The sequence below is a fragment of the Protopterus annectens genome, chromosome 6.part0 (assembly GCF_019279795.1).
Source record: "Protopterus annectens isolate FY-2018-M chromosome 6.part0, PAN1.0, whole genome shotgun sequence".
NCBI lineage: Eukaryota > Metazoa > Chordata > Ceratodontiformes > Protopteridae > Protopterus > Protopterus annectens.
The window spans coordinates 1,605,165,160-1,605,181,350 of NC_056737.1; positions in this window are offsets into that span (position 1 = coordinate 1,605,165,160).

Below are 16,191 nucleotides of genomic sequence, written 5' to 3' on the forward strand. Positions count from 1 at the left end.
AAGGGGATGACTATGTACTTTTTAGCATTTAGCTTGAGGCCATGGCTCTGGCACAAAGCATCCGTCTCTGTGAGACCCTTTTGGAGGATGCTTGTGTCAGCTGGAGATTTGATTATGGCCCCCAGTTTGCAGTCATCTGCGAACTTTGTCAGCCATAATCCTCCCATGTTAGCCTGAATCTCAGAGAAGTATATACCGAACAAGAGAGGTCCCAGAACTGAGCCCTGTGGGACACCACTTGTAACTGGTTTGGATTCGGACATGGTACCTGCGATTCTGACCATGTGGGTTCTATCTCTGAGCCAGTTTGCAACCCATCTTGTGATATAGGGGTTGATATTTAAGCTGGTAAGCTTATTTATGATGCCCGAGTGGGGTATTGTGTCGAAGGCTTTTGTGAGGTCCAGGTAGGCTGTGTGGACTACCTTGCCCTCATCTATGGCTTTGGTAACTGTTTCAAAGAAATCAACTAGGTTTAAGAGGCAAGATCTGCCCTTAACAAAGCCGAATTGGGTAGGGTCCAGTGTCTGGAGGCTCCCAATGTCTTTGTTTATGAGTTCCATGATAATACGCTCCATAGCTTTACAGACCAGACTAGTCAGGCTTATGGGGCGATAGTTTCCGGGGTCTGTTGTGGCACCACCTTTGTGGAGTGGGACCACTGTAGCTGTACGCCATTCTTTGGGTACATATCCTGTAGTAAGGCTAAGTTTGAACAGTGACTTAATGTGAGGGTTCAGTTCTTCTTGGAGCTCATGTAAGACACAGCCTGGGACACCGTCCGGTCCCATAGATGCTGTGTTTTTTTGCTTTGGAGAGGGCAGCTTTCACCTGTGCATCTGTGATGTCAGGGAGGTTAAATTCAGTTGGGATAGGCATTTCCTTTGGGGGGGAAGGGGGGGAGAAGTTTGCGCTGAATCTGTCTGCCAGAATGTTGGCTATGTCTGCAGGTTTGGTATATTTTGTACCGTTATGCAACAATTCAGAGCATATCTGGGAGTTTCTGCCCATGTTCCTGACATAACTAAAGAAGGCCTTGTGATTATCTTTAGTGTCTAGGGCAATTTTTCTTTTGAAACTGGCCTTTGATGATTTTATGAGGGATCGAAGTTTCTTGCTAATACTGATCAGAGATGCCTTCCCTTTTTGGGATTTTGCTCTGTCATGTAGTAGCTTCCTGCTTTTGTTGTATAGCTTATTTATGGCCAGGGTCCACCAGACCGGTCTCCTGTTTTTGGAGGAGTGAGTCTTGGTTTTATTTGGGATAGCACGATCCATGCATTCCTGCAGGTGCTCATAGAATGCATCTGTAAAGGATTCTGTGGGTTGGGCTGTACTATCCTCTGGCCCAGGGGCTTTGAAGGATTCCACCTCAGTCTTGAGAAGTGCAAAGCTGGCTTTTGAGAAATTCTTTACAGTGATTTCCTTGGCTGGGGGTGGGGACGGGATATGGATGTCCAGGGAAATTTGTTTATGGTCTAATCTTACCAATGAGGGGTTTACCTCTGGTGTGGAACATAGAGCCCCCATGTTGATGATGACCAGGTCCAATATGTTGCTCCCTCTTGTGGGAGTGGTGACCAGTTGTTCCATTGCGTTAGAGTTTATAAATTCAAGGAACCGTTGGGTGAGGGTGTTTGGGCTTGAGTAGTTTTCCCAGTCAATGTTTGGGTAGTTGAAGTCACCCAATAACATAGTGTTTGGAGAGACCTTCATATTCTCCAGTGTTCTCAGGAATGCCAAGTGGGGTTCCTGTAATAGGGAGGGTGTCCTGTAGCAGACTACAAACTGAAAGGCAGTTTTTTCCGCTGTTAGTTGTACATGGATGGTTTCCGATGCTTCGTGCAGTGCCACTAACCTGGAGGTGTAGGTATCTTTGATGAATATAGATACTCCCCTCCTTTTGTGCTTCGGTCCGAATTTTGGGGCCGAAACGCATGGTATGAGTTATAACCTGGTAGTGCTGGGGTGCTCTCAGGAGCCTTGAACCAGGTTTCTGTTACTGCACAGACATCTATTTTCTCCATACTGAGAAGAGCCTCAAGTGCGTACATCTTGAGGTTTAGACTTCTGGCACTGAGTAGCATTATCTTTATTTTTTTTATCCTTGGGTTGTCTATGGAGGTGGGTTTGTCCTTTGAGCCTTGTCTAAAAAAGGCACTATGGGGGTGGCAAGAGCCTTGGCCAGTACACGAAAGCCTAAGGGTGACAGGTGCAAGCCGTCCCTAGCGAAGCAACGTGGCTTGTCGAGCATGTCATCCTAGGCTGAGACACTGGATCCCCTTTGAATGACACCAATACTTTAGCCAATTGTTGAAACTGACCATTTTGTCTTTATACTGTGGCATCATTCCTGGTGAGGGCAAGATGCTACTCAAGGTCAGGGTCATACCAGCCTGGGCTATATGGTCAGAGAGCTCCTCTATGTCTCTTTTCATGTAGTCCAGGGAGGTACATCTCAGGTCATTCACACCAGCTTGGACAATGATGGAGTCATACTTGTACTTGCTTTGGAGTGACCTGAGTGTTTGCATTATGTGGCGGATCCTGGCACCCAACAGGCAGCTTACAGTGACCTTCTCCTTGTTCAGTCTGGAGAGCGGGACGTCAGTGTGCCGGACAATAGAGTCCCCTATAACAAGTGTATTTGGTGTGATGTTTGGCCTTAAGGGCTGTGACTGTGAGGCACACTGATTTTGTGAGATATGTGATTCATTGGTATTGTTGAGGGGTGGCTGTTGCTTGGATATCTGCTTAGGAGGTCTTTGCTGTTTAGGCAGATTTTTATTTAGAGCCTCCGTGTATGTTTTTGTGTGTTTATGTGTTGGGTATGCAGATGCAATAGGTCTGTGTGAGACTGGATTTGTCGTGTGGGTGGTTACCTTTTCCTCCTGACTGACTGTGCCAGTCTTGGGTTGAGAGAGCTCTGCCTCCAGTTTGGCTGTGTAACTGCATCTCTCACATGTATTAGAGTTTGTTGGAAGGAGGAGAGGGTTGTCTGTGTACATAAGGCAATTGTAACATTGCCTCAAAATTCCCAGATTCACCAGCTGGACTGGAGAGTAACCTTGAAACTGACCCTTGGACATACCAGATTAGTATAGGGAACTGTTTTTTTACTGATCAGATTAGGGAAGGGAACTGATTTTTCACTTGATCAGGAAGGACCAATTGGGAGCCTAATACTTATGAGAAGTCAAGGAGGGTGTAGTGCTTTAGTTAGTTAGTGTTTCCTTATAAGAGCTGAGCAAGTGCAGGGCTTTAGAAAGAGAATAGAATGATTACTTTGAGAGTTTGAACAGTTCTAAGGGAAAAAGTGAAGAGCAGACTTTGTGGAGCCTGGAATAGTTTAAACCTGTTTAGGTGGTGCTGCCCGACGCTGCTCAGTGCGCAAAATCACGCAAAAAGAGAGTTGTAGGGTTTTAAGAGAGACAGATCAATGAGTTTAGAAGTAACCCAAAATGGCCAATAAAACTACAGCTTCTAGGTAGTAACCACTCCTCCAGGTCTTTTCAAGCTTGCTAGTTGTTGCTGAAGCACCCACCAAGGGGAGAAAACACTGAGAAAAGAAAAGGAGCCACTTTTGTGATTTTAAGTATTTTCTTCTGCTTTTTTGTTAAGTTTTACTGCTTTTCTGCCTACTTTTTGGCGTTTTCCGGCTTGCTAAAGTTTATATCTGTAACAGTAACAGTACTTGGAACACATCTAGAGCCTGTTTACTGCATTTCCTGTGTTGCACTTAATTTAAAATCGTTTTTTTTCTCTAAAAACTGCATTTTACCTGATTTTGGCCTAGCACTCAAGTGTGGGGTCAGTTATTGCACTGTTGTGATTATTTTGCTGCTTGTGTATCTCTGCTACCTTTAAAGTACAACAAAAAGAAAAAAAAAATCTTGCCTTTTTCCCACTTTCTGAAAGTTAAGAAAGTTCAGTTACAGATTTGCTGTTCTGAACTGTTTGGAAGTTTCTAGAAGGCCAGTGCTTGCTTGGGCTAAAGGGAAGTCTCTGTGTTCACCAGTGGGAGTGGTTAACACTGAACAGCCAGCCTGTCCCTGGAGGAGTGGTTACTACCTAGAAGCTGTAGTTTTATTGGCCATTTTGGGTCAATTCTAAACTCCTTGATCAGTCTCTCTTAAAACCCGGCTGCCTCGTGGTTTTGTCATCTTTTCAGGCTTGCTAGTTGTTGCTGAAGCACCTACCAAGGGGAGAAAACGCTGAGAGAAGAAAAGGAGCCACTTTTGTGATTTTTAAGTATTTTCTTCAGATTTTTTGTTAAGTTTTACTGCTTTGCCGCCTACTTTTTGGCATTTTCCGGCTTGCTAAAGTTTATATCTGTAACAGTAACAGCACTTGGAACACATCTAGAGCCTGTTTACTGCATTTCCTGTGTTGCACTTAATTTATTTATTTATTTTATTTTATTTATTTTACATTTGTTGACCGGGCTAGTCTGTCTGGATACATGTCCATTTTCAGCAGAGGCCTGAGGAGAAAAGCTCCACTATATACTAGTAAATAATAATAACAAAAAATAGCACAATAAGATACAAATTATAAGCATGTAGAGAACTATTCCCATGCAGCATAATAACAGTACAAAAGCAATTTAGCAAAACTATAACATACGGAGAGGATTTCTATTTCCAAATTCTTTGCAAGAGTAGGAATAGTACAATCAAAAAAGAAAGTATTAACTCACACAAGACTGTATTAAACTATTTACAGTATTAACAATTTCAATAAACGTTTACTGCCAGGGCACTAGTTTTAAGAAGAAGATTTGTACAGCTGGGAGCAACATGTAGATTTAGATAAAAGGTGAGATGACAGGTTGGAGTAATATGACAGTATAAAGGTTGCAGTAATATGACAAGTAAAAGTAGTATCCAAGTGGATGGTGGGTGAGCTACAGAGGAGGGGTAGTAGTAGTGATAGTGACAAGTAGAAGAGTAATGGAGAAAGCTGAAAAGAGAGTTGGATGCTGAGGTCAGTCAAGATTCGAGCAAGGGCATAGCCAGTGAGATTTAAAATAGTTCCTTAGTTGTTTCTTGAAAAGTTGTGATGAGCCTAGAGTGGTCAGTTCTAAGGGAAGTTTATTCCAGTATGAGCCAATGGCATTTGTAAACAATGAGTCGCCAGCTTTGTTGTGCGTTTTGAGAGTGGCTACTAGTAGTTTGTTAGCTGAGCAGAGGGAAGTAAGATTCCTGTAAGGGACAACAAGGTTATTTAGTATGGGTGTATTAGAAGGGTAATGGAGAATGTTATAGGTGATAACTAATTGATGTAGGAGAATAAGATTTTAAAGTTCAAGCCAGTCAAGCTTTTTGAGATTAACACAATGGTGGGTGCGGAATGGGGAACCTGTGGCAAATCTGGCAATGCTATGGTAGGCTGTGGCAAGTTTTTGAAGGTTCGATTTTGAAAGGTTTATAAAAGATGGTGAGGCATACAATAATGTAGAGATAAGATGAGTTTGGGCTAGAGACACACTGGTAGTTGCTGTTAGAAAGGGCTTAAGTCTATAGAGGGCACATATCTTTTTATTAACAGCTTTGATGGTTAGGTCAATGTGGTAATCAAAGTTTAGTTGATTATCTATTGTAATGCCTAGTAGTTTAGTGGAACAATCAGGTGTAATGATAGTGCCATTTTCCGACGCAATAGAAAAGGAGAGAGGGGCAGTTTTAAGGGTTGGAGAGAAAAGTAATAATTTGTTTTTTTTGGGATTAAGGAGGAGACAGATATCTTGGAACCATTTTTCTGCTGTCGTAAAGACTTTTTGGGTGGAAGAATGAAGTTCAGCTGGAGATACAGCAGAACAGATGAGAGTTGAATCATCTGCATATTGAATACATGAGCATGTTGGGAGTGAAGTAAACAGGTTATTTATAAATATGGAGAAGAGAAGGGGTCCTAAGATGAATCCTTGAGGGACACCGATAGTGACTGGGAGCTGAGAGGATAGATGGCTGTCCCAAATCTTTTTTTCTCTAAAAACTGCATTTTACCTAATTTTGGCCTAACACTCAAGTGTGGGGTCATTTATTGCACTGTTGCAATTATTTTGCTGCTTCTGTATCTCTGCTACCTTTAAACTACAACAAAAAGAAAAAAAAAAATCTTGCTTGGGGATAGATTTCTTTCATTTGATCATCATGTTTCCACCTCATTTAGGACATTCTTCTATCTGGTCCAGTTCATTTCCAAGGAAATATATTCAAGGTCCAAAGATGTAATTCTATCACTGTACACTTCCTTTGTTAGACCCATCACTGAATACAGTACCCCCCTTTGATATATATCGGCCTTCCTGAGAACACTGGAAAATATGAAGGTCTCTCCAAACACCATTATATTGGGCGACTTCAACTACCCAAACATAGACTGGGAGCATTACTCTAGTTCCAACACCCTAGCCCAAAGGTTCCTAGAATTTATAAACTCAAATGCTATGGAACAACTTGTTACCACTCCCACAAGAGGGGAAAACATACTGGACCTGATCATCACCAACATGGGGACTCTATGCTCCTGACCAGAAGTGTATCCCTCACTGGTAAGATCAGACCATAAACTAATCTCACTGGATATTCACATCCCGACCCCACCCCCTGCCCAGAAAACCACAGTGAAAAACTTCTCTAAAGCAAATTTTACACTCCTCAAAATTGAGGTGGAATCCTTCAAAGCCCCGGGCCTGTGGAAAATACGGCCCAGACCGCAGAATCCTTTATAAACATATTCTATGAACACCTTCAGGAATGCATGGATTATGCGATCCCAAATAAAACCAAGACCCAATCCTCCAAACGCAGACGTCCTGTCTGGTGGACCCCAGCCATAAACAAACTATACAATAGAAGGAGGAAGCTACTAAATGATAAAGCAAAATCCCAAAAAGGGAAGGCATCACTGATCAGTATTAGCAAAAAACTACGGGCACACATAAAATTGTCTAAGGCCAGCTTCGAGAGAAAAATTGCACAGGACACTAAGGATAATCACAAGGCTTTCTTTAGTTATGTTAGGAACCTGGGTGGTAATTCCCAGATATGCTCAGAATTGGTCCAAAATGACAAAAAATACACCGAACCCACAGACATTGCCAACATCCTAGCTGACAGGTTCAGCGCAAACTTCTCCCCCTCTCCCCACCAAAAGGGCAAATATCTATCCCAGCAGAGTGCTGCCCCCCTGACATCTCAGATGCTCAGGTAAGAGCCCTCTCCAAAGCAAAACACAGCATCAATGGGACCAGATGGTGTCCCGGGCTGTCCTACATGAACTCAAAGAAGAGCTAAACCCAAACATAAAACTACTGTTCAATCTCAGCCTTACTACGGGATATGTGCCCAAAGAGTGGCGTACAGCAACAGTGGTCCCTCTCCACAAAGGTGGTGCCTCAACAGATCCTGGAAACTATCGCCCCATAAGCCTGACTAGCTTGGTCTGCAAAGCTATGGAAAGGATCATCATGGACCTCATAAATAAAGATATTGGGGACCTACAAACACTGGATCCTACCCAGTTCGGCTTTGTTAAGGGCAGATCCTGCCTCTTAAACCTGGTTGATTTCTTTGAAACAGTCACCAAGGCCATTGACGAGGGGAAGGTGGTCCACACAGCCTACCTGGACCTCATAAAAGCCTTTGATACAATACCCCACTCGGGCATTATAGATAAGCTCACCAGCTTAAATATAAACCCCTATGTCACTAGATGGATTGCAAACTGGCTCAAGGACAGAACCCACATGGTTAGAATTGCTGGAGCCATGTCAGACTCCAAACCAGTTACAAGTGGTGCCCCACAAGGCTCAGTCCTGGGACCTCTCTTGTTCGGTATATATTTCTGAGGTACAGGCCAACACGGAAGGACTGTGGCTGACCAAGTTTGCAGATGACTGCAAACTGGGTGCCATAATCGACTCTCCAGCCGACACAAGCATCCTCCAAAAGGGCCTCATAGAAACAGACAACTGGTGCCAGAGCCATGGCCTCAAGCTAAATGCCAAAAGTGTATAGTCATCCCTTTGGCAAAACAAAGTGCCCACAAATTACCACATAGGTGGAAATCCATTAAGTACAGAAGAAGTAATTAGGGACCTGGGGACCCAAGTTGATAGCAATCTCTCATTTGACAACCACGTGGCCAAAGTGGTTAGAAAAACATTTTATATAGCCCACCTAATCATGAAGGGATTCACATCTAGATCAGGGAGGTCATCGTGCCTCTTTACTCATCCCTCATCAGGCCCATAATTGAGTACAATGCCCCTTTGGGATGTACCTTACCAGACACCTGCAGCAACTGGAAAGACCCCAAAAGTACCTCACCAAGAGGATCAAAGGGCTCAAACAGATGCCATATGCTGCCCGGTTAAAGAAACTCCAGCTCTACTCAGTGGCATACCGCCTGTTCAGAGGCGATCTGTGCCTGACGTATAAAGCCATGTCCAACCCGGAATTAATGGACATGCTGCACCTCAGAAAATCCAAATCCCATCGAGCTACGCGCTCGAGAGACTTGAACCTCAGCACTGAAATAAATAGGACATGCTGGAGGGACAGATTCATAACCCAGAGGCTCCCTTCACTCTGGAATAAAATCCCAGTCCAGGTTAGGCAGAGTCCCTCATTGACTCTCTTCAAGAGGAATCTTGATGAGTGGATGGGAGATCGTAGGTTTACCCCGGGTATCACTTCTGTGTCACTTGTAGATAGAGGCACAGTATACTAACCTCGAAAAAGGGCATAGCAAAATAAATTTAAAATGGGTGGCGAAAGCCAAACACATTCTGGCTAGGCTTATAAATGCCCTAGGGCAGATAGCCTAGTATGAACCTATGAACCTATAAATCCAAGCACATCACTCAACTGGAAAAGCACCAAAGATTTCTAGCCAAGAAAATTAATGGTTTTAAATCCTTCAACTATCTCAACAGATTAATCAGCTCTAAAGCTCTCCTTATACTGAGTATCTTGTAGGTTGTTGCAAGGTGACCTCAGTCTTGCTTTTCAAGCTATGAAAGACCCAGTCCTATTTGGCCTTCTTTCTTCACAAAACCAGTAGCTCTACAAACACCCATAGTAGGGATTTATTTACTTATTTATTATTTGTTCACTAAGTAAGTGAAGTGGCTTATTGACCCTTTTCAGACACAACCCAAGCAAAGGGAGCAAAAATCCATCGTGGTCTTTCTAATCAAAAGTATCTACAGAATGAGTATATGACAAACTTAGAGCATAATGGAAAGATTCAGTGCTGCTAGGGTAAGATTAAAATATGTACTCCAACAAATAAACAATCTCACTGAACAGATAAGTTCCTAACTCAACATATTCCTTGCATGTAGAATAAGTTACCCTACAGGTCAAAGAAAGTGCTACGTTGGCTACATTTAAGACTAGTCTTGATGACTGGATACGTAGACACAAATTTACACCAGGGTTATTATATACAGCCCTGAATACTACTAAGTGCTTGAAAATTATGGCAAGAACATTTATGTTTGCCTGCTTAACAGAAAATATATGGCTAGGCATCTTAAGGTCCTCCTGATTGCTTGCCTAGTATTTTCCTATGTTCCTAGGGTGTAAGACTGAAAATTCATAAGGAAGGATCCTTGCCCTTAGATGTCGACAAATAAACACCCTTTGAGCTCTCTGTATAAAAAAAATATTTGGTAGCTATCCCAGTCCATTCAGCTAGCTTTTCAATAATGTATTCAACACTTCAAGTAGCATCTTCACACTCAGGAGTGCCAGTAAAGTACAGATTTTTACAAATTCCTCTGTCTTGAATGTTTCTTTCAAAAAATTCAGTCTTCTGTATAAAATACCTTTAAAATCATCCAGCTCCAGTAACTGACTTGAATGGTCAGACAATGCTGTTGCCACAACATTCAGCTTTTTATCTGAATGAGCATTAAAAACTGACAAGCTAAAATTAACCTTGTGCAATTCAGTCATAATTTGTTCAAATCCAGAGTCATGCATAACTTGTATAGATTTATTTCTTTCCTGATGAGTAGCAGATCTCAATGAACTATCCCCTGTGTTTTGAGTGCAAAGTTGACCTTGTAACAACTCCATTTTGTCTAAAAACATAGTTCTGTAGATTTTCCTTCTTATTTTTCGACAAGAAAACTCATTATACATACAGAGTTCATAACTGCGAGTAACTGTAACATTTGATTTCAAAAGCAAGAATCTAAGCAACAAGTATGCATATTTTAAACTGGGAAGGAGACAGTTCTCATAAAAAATTTACCTGTTCTATACCCTGATAAAAGTCTATAAAAGACACTCTTAATGACCATCTGTGATGAATAGACAATCCTTCTATTTTGCACAACTTGTAATTTGTGGTATATCCTCAAGACTGAAAGAAACTACAGTCCCACTTTATCTCTCCCATATTATGCCCCTTATTAAATATAATGTTCTCTTTGGCATGTACCTTACTAAGAACCAAAACCAACTAGAGTAGACTCAATGTTTCTTCACCAAAAAGATCTACGGTCTCAATATATAATTAGCTACTCTGATAGACTAAAAACCCTGTCCCTCTATACAGTGTCATACAGAATCGTCAAGGTGATCTCTGCTTAGCCTTCCATGCTTTAAATGACTCAGCACTCTTTGCACTCTGTCACCTATATACAACTAGTCATAAAGCAAACACTTGATTTCTGCAATAGCTTGCCTTTACATTTCAAGCAAAGCAATTCTCTAGCAACCATAAAAAATGCTCTTGAATAGCTGGAGGAGTGATCAAAAAATTTAATTTGAGATATGTGAAGAAAGCACTTAATAGGGGACACTGCTAGTCTTCCACCAGTATTTGGTGATGTAGCTTGACTTCTCAATGGTCTCCTTAGCAGTCAGTTTAGTAAGAATCTACAATCATGTATATTTCAGTTTGCGAAAATGCACAAGTATGTGTGGGTGTGTGTGTGTGTGTGTGTGTGTGTGTGTGTGTGTGTGTGTGTGTGTGTGTGTGTGTGTGTGTGTGTGTGTGTGTGTGTGTGTGGGTGTGTGTCTACTAGCAATAGTGCTCATTACTACATGTATATGAAAAAGGCAACTATTTGATATTCAGAGACTCATAACAAGGAACTGGACAGGTTTGAGGAAGAGTCCGTGAGACACAATCTTAAAACTTACCTCATAGCGCAACTCCTTCACATATGTGGGCAAGATCATACTTTCACTTGCAAAAGTATGCAGAAAGGGTATTCCAGATCACATGTATGATTGTGTAGTTGATAAAGATGATGAAGAGATGGTTATAGCAGGAAATATGAGGTAGAGAAATGGATCCATAAATAGTGAAATATTAATCAGAATTTCACTAATGAAAGGAACATCACAGACATGGATCAGAAGTTAGGAAAAAAAAGATCTAAATTGCAGCATAAATATATAAAATAATATTGTTTCTGTATTAGCACCTCACAGCAAGAGGTTCTCCGGTTCAATTCTTGGCTGGGGTGCCTTCTGCGCGAAGTCTGCATGTCCTCCCTGCAGTTGCATGGGTTTCCACCGGGTGCTCCAGTTTCCACCCACATCCTAAAGACATGCTGTAGGTGGATTGGACATGCCAAATTGGCCCTAGGTGTGAGTGTGTGCGCATGTGTGCCTTCTGTGGAAGGCTGGGCACTGGGATGGCAACTCAACACCGTAAAACTCCACTGCCAATCGTTCTGTGGAGAGTTGTTCCGCTGTCGCAACTCCTAACAAGGATAAGCTGAAAGGAGAATTCACATTGTTTCAGTATATCTAGCATGGCCCAGAATTTTGAATTTTGTCTGTATGCATGTGTGTGTGTGTGTGTGTGTGTGTGTGTGTGTGTGTGTGTGTATATATAATATATATATATATATATATATATATATATATATATATATATATATATATATATATATATATATATATATATATATATATATATATATATATATATATATATATATAGTTTTATATATATATATATATATTTTTTTATATATATATATTTTTTTATATATATATATATATATATATATATATATATATAATCATCTTCTTTCGGCTCTTCCCGTTAGGGGTCGCCACAGCGGATCACCTGTTTCCATTTCTTCCTGTCCTCTGCATCTTGCTCTGTCACACCAGCCACCTGCATGTCCTCTCTTACCACATCCATAAACCTTATCTTAGGCCTTCCTCTTTTCCTGTTACTTGGTAGCTTCATCCTTAGCATCTTTTTCCCAATATACTCAGCATCCCTCCTCAGCACATATCCAAACCAATCTAATCTTGCCTCTCTGGCTTTGTCTGCATACCTTCCAACCTGGGCTGACCCTCTAATATACTTATTCCTAATCCTGTCCAACCTCGTCACACCCAGTGCAAATCTTAACATCTTTAACTCTGCCACATCCAGCTCAAACTCCTGCCTTTTTGTCAATGCCACTGTCTTCAACCCATATAACATAGCTCGTCTCGCTACCCTCTTGTAGACCTTCCCTTTCACTCTTACAGGTACTCGTCTGTCACAAATCACTCCTGACACTCTTCTCCACCCACTCCATCCTGCCTGTACTCTTTTCTTCACCTCTCTTCCACACTCACCGTTACTCTGAACTATTGACCCCAAGTATTTAAACTCATCCACCTTCGCCACCTCTACTCCTTGCATCTTCACCATTCCTCTATCCTCCCTCTCATTCACACACATATATTCTGTCTTAGTCCTGCTGGTCTTCTTTCCTCTTCTCTCTAGAGCATATCTCCATCTCTCCAGGGTCTCCTCCACTGTTCCCTACTCTCACTACAGATCACAATGTCATCTGCAAACATCATAGTCCACGGGGACTCCTGTCTGATCTCATCTGTCAACCTGTCCATCACCATTGCAAATAAGAAAGGGCTCAGAGCTGATCCTTGATGTAACCCCACCTCCACCTTAAACGCATCCATCACTCCCACCGCAGACCTCACCGCTGTCACACTACCCTTGTACATATCCTGTACCACTCTTACATACTTCTCTGACACTCCTGACTTCCTCATACAATACCACAACTCCTCTCTAGGCACCCTGTCATATGCTTTCTCTAAGTCTACAAAAACACAATGCAACTCCTTCTGACATTCTCTGTACTTCTCCATCAACACTCTCAGAGCAAACATTGCATCTGTAGTGCTCTTTCCCAGCATGAAACCATACTGCTGATCACTAATCATCACATCCCTTCTTAACCTAGCTTCCACTACTCTTTCCCATAACTTCATGCTGTGACTGATCAGTTTAATCCCTCTGTAGTTACTACAGCTCTGCACATTACCCTTACTCTTAAAAATCTGTACCAAAACACTTTTTCTCCATTCCTCAGGCATCCTCTCACTTTCTAAGATTTCATTAAATAATCTGGTTAAAAACTCCACTGCCATTTCACCTAAACACCTCCATGCTTCCACAGGTATGTCATCTGGACCAACAGTCTTTCCATTCTTCATCCTCTTCATAGCTATCCTTACTTCCTCCTTGCTAATCCACTGCACTTCATGATTCACTATCCCCACATCATCCAACCTTCTCTCCCTCTCATTCTCTTCATTCATCAACCCCTCAAAGTACTCTTTCTATCTCCTCAACACATTCTCCTCACTTGTGAGTATGTTTCTCTTATTATCCTTTATCACCTTTATCTGCTGCATCTTTCCTAGCTCGGTCCCTCTGTCTAACCAATAGGTACAGGTCTTTTTCTCCCTCCTTAGTGTCCAACCTTTCATACAACTATTCATATGTCTTATCCTTAGCCTTCATCACCTCTCTCTTTGCCATGCACCTCATCTCCTTATACTCCTGTCTACTTTCTTCATCTCTCTGACAATCCCACTTCTTCTTTGCCAACCTCTTTGCCTGTGTACTCTCCTGTACTTCCTCATTCCACTACCATGTCTCCTTGTCTTCCTTCCTCTGTCCCGATGTGATACCAAGCACCTTTCTAGCCCTCTCCCTTACTAGCTCTGCTGTAGTTACTCAGCTATTTGGAAACTTTTCACTGCCACCCAGTGCCTGTCTTAACTTATCCCTGAACTCCACCTCACAATTACCCTTTTTCAATTTCCACCATTTGATCCTTGGTGCTGCCCTCACACTCCTCCTCCTCTTCTTGATCACCAATGCATCCTACAAACCACCATCCTATGCTGCCTAACTACACTTTTCTCCGGTCACCACTTTACAGTCTACAATCTCCTTCAGACTGGCCCTCCTACATAAGATATAATCCACCTGTGTGCATTTTCCTCCACTCTTGTATGTCACACTATGCTCCTCCCTCTTGTTAAAATATGTATTCACCACAGCTATGTCCATCCTTTTCGCAAAATCCACTACCATCTGACCTTCTGCATTCCTTTGTTTAACACCATACCTACCCATCACTTCCTCATCCCCTCTGTTCCCTTCACCAACATGCCCATTGAAATCTGCTCCAGTCACCACTCTCTCACCTTTGGGTACAGTGATCACCACTTCATCCAATTCACTCCAAAATATTTCTTTCTCATCCATTGCACACCCAACTTGTGGAGCATATGCACTAACAACATTCATCATTACACCATCAATTTCTAGCTTCATAAACATCACTCTATCCGACAATCTTTTCACCTACAAAACACTCTTAGCATACTGCTCCTTCAGAATAAATCCTACGCCATTTCTCCTCCCATCCACACCATGATAAAACAATTTGAACCCACCTCCGATACACCTAGCCTTCCTCCCCTTCCACCTGGTCTCTTGCACACACAATATACTAACCTTCCTTCTGTCAATCATATCAGCTAGCCCTCTCCCTATACCAGTCATACTGCCAACATTCAATGTTTCGACCCTCACTACCACAGTCCTAGCCTTTCTCCTCTCTTCCTGCCTTCGGCCATGCCTTCCACCTCTTCTCCTCCTTTGGCCAACAGTAGCCCAATTTCCACCAACACCTTGTTGGCTAACAGTACTGGTGGCAGTCGTTGTTAACCCAGGCCTCGACCGATCCGGTATGAAAATATTTACTGGTGACTGCATGAAATTATTTGGCAAAGTTTTACAACGGATGCCCTTCCTGACGCAACCCTCCCCATTTATCTGGGCTTGGGACCGGCACAAAGAAATGCACTGGCTTATGCTATCCCAGTGGCTACGACATTGCCGAATGGCCAAATCACCGATTTCTTTCCCTTGGAAAGAAGTCGGTTGGCCAAACACCAACGCCAAAAACAAACATTCTTAAGTGGGAGGCTTCGCCCACCACACCCCCCAACGTGGGGGGCTGCGCCCCCCACACCCCCCCTAACTAATTATTCTAACTCCGAGACTGCACTAAAGTCAGGGAAAGGGCAGGTGTAAGGAAACGGCCAACCGCTTTCTTTCCGTTAGGAAGAAATCGGTGATATGGCTGTTTGGCAATGTCGTATTTCGACATTTACGTGTCGGCCAACTGGTATTCGGCATTTTCGTCTTTCGAAATGCTGATATAGGCCCATGTGTGTATATATATATATACATATATATATATATATATATATATATATATATATAAAACTCAACTGAAGCAAACAGTGCAGCAACCATAAAAGTTCAACTAGAAAAGAACAAACAGCAAATGCACTGTGTGCAAAAATTCCGTCTCTGTGTCTTGGAAATTCACCTCTATACAATGCTCATAACAGTCCACAACACCTTCAATGAAACCAGGTAGAAGTGAATAAAAGTTTATTGTAATGCCAACAAACAAAGAATGGTTAAGCGCTTTCACTTGAATACAACAAGCTTCCTCAGAACACCATAGCTTGCATCACAGTTGTTTAAATAACCTTTTTGGCGCTAAAATTCAGTTTGAAATTTTAAAGCTATACACACATCCTATAACCATTGTTCTCTGTTCATAAAATCTTAAATAATATTCGTATTATTTCTAAAATCAATGTTACATATGATATATATTGATAAAATGAACAAGTTAAAAAACTGAAAAAATGTTAACAAAGGCATTTACATCTAGATCATATCAAAACATGTTTGAAAAACATCTAACAATGTACCTTATAAATAGTTCATTTTAAGGCCAGTAGTGGTTTGACAGATACAGTGTCATTTAAACCTGGTATAGTCGAAGCATCCGTGTGTATTTGCCACCAA